The following is a 1,840-nucleotide window of genomic DNA, read 5'->3' on the forward strand; positions in this document are numbered from 1 at the left end:
TTTTCGGTGGCAGCGGAGTTTTGCCGTCTAAGACCGCCCGGATTGGGAGACCCCTGGAAGAACTGCAAGGTCTAACTGTCCTTATTTCACTCACATACACCCCCACACACATTCACACACACCTCTATCACTCCCTCACTCTCTCATACACTCTCCCTCCCTACCTTCCTGCCAGTCGCCATCTTGCCTCCCTCCTTTTTCTATTTCTTCTTGTAAGTTTTGCTAGTTTGTGTCCCAGAAATCTGTCTATTCCATGTAGTGTGTCTAATTTACCTGCATACAATTATTCATAGTATTCTTATATAGTCAATTTTATTTCTGAAATTTCAGTAATAATGTTCCCTCTTATATTCCTGATTTTAGTCACTTGCATCTTCTCTCTTATCATGGTCTGTCTAGTTAAAATTTTATCAATTTTGTTATTAATTTCTAAAGAAACAACTTTTTATTTTGTTAATTTTCTATATTGTTTTTCCTACTTTCCATTTCATTGATTTTTACTCTAATCTTTGTTATTTCCTTTATTCTGATTGTTTTGGATTTAATTTGTTGTTCTTTTGTAGTTTTCTTTAAAATATTAGGTTAGGTGGTTGATTTTGAGGTCTTTCATGTTTTTTAATATACACATTTACAACTATAAATTTCCCTCTAAACACTGCTTTAGCCATACCCTATAAGTTTTTTTTTTTTTTAACTGATAGTCGATTTATTAAAAACGTTGATTTAAGCATCTGCAATGGTGACTTCAACTTTGACTTCTGGCTCAATACTGATGAAAGTAATCTGCTTAACAATCTCAGGACTGTGCAAATCAATGAATTGCTTCTGGATCCACATCAGAAACCTATCCTTAAGTCTTAGAACCCTCCACACAGGGAGTTTTTCTTATAGTGATTCTCAGAGTCTTCACAAGCATCTGAACTGATCCTTTCACTTTGTGATTCTTTTTGTTTGCTCCACTGATCAAGTCAGCGCACACCTTCTACAAAGATTTTACTTGGTGGCTGGTTAGGGTAATTCTAATTTGGTGAATCACCACTTCTGGTTCCACCAATGTCTTTCAGGTATCTTTAAAAGCCATGGCTGCAGTGCAGCTTTCTGACCAACTTGTTCTGTGGTAAGAGCGAACAGTGGTGAGTTGCAAACAGCAGTGAATCAGGAGGAGGAGTAGGCAGGATGGAGCTCTGCTGCAGCTGCAACTGTGTCTTCCTCAAAGAGCCTGTAAGTTTAAATATGTTGTGGTTTTGCTTCCATTAATTTTGAAGTATTTTATCTCTTTTTTTAACTGGGATGCAAGAAGTATTTTCTAGAAAACCAAGATGGCGGCATAGGTTAAACACCTAACCTGCAGCCGGGCACAACAATTTCAAAAATACAACTAGAGGTCAGAACGGACATCGTCCAGAACCACAGGAGAGCTGGCGGACTGAAATACCCACAGCTGGGGAGAAGGAGAAGGCCACGGGGACAGTCGGGGAAGCCGTAAAAACCTGAGGTATGGAGAAACGGGCGGAGACAGGAGCACACGCGCCTGCGGGGAGGATGGAACCGGAGAGGAGGGGGCGGCTGATGACCTGGCCGGAGTTCACTGGCAGGAAGGAGATAAAGGCTCCGGAGTGCACTGAGCACCGGCTCCGATTGCACTGAACCCCATTCCGGGCGAAACCCTGGGAAACTCACTCACTTTCGCAACTCTGCCGCCCCCGCAGGCCACCTGGCCCGGGACGCTGGGGACGCCGCCGCAGCGGCGGCGCCCGGAGCCCGGCGGCCTCCCAGCACCCGTCCCCGCCGCGCAGCCCCCCGCGCACCGGACGGAGGCCCGGGCGCCCTCTCCATGCAC

General features: G+C 44.8%; 1 pseudogene; it reads right to left on the reverse strand.

Annotated features, from left to right (window-relative positions):
* Positions 1-723: 723 nt before the first annotated feature.
* Positions 724-1,081, reverse strand: LOC103299462 (40S ribosomal protein S20-like; annotated as a pseudogene).
* Positions 1,082-1,840: the final 759 nt, after the last annotated feature.

Source organism: Eptesicus fuscus, chromosome 1, assembly GCF_027574615.1.
Source record: "Eptesicus fuscus isolate TK198812 chromosome 1, DD_ASM_mEF_20220401, whole genome shotgun sequence".
In the NCBI taxonomy this organism is placed as follows: Eukaryota; Metazoa; Chordata; class Mammalia; order Chiroptera; family Vespertilionidae; genus Eptesicus; species Eptesicus fuscus.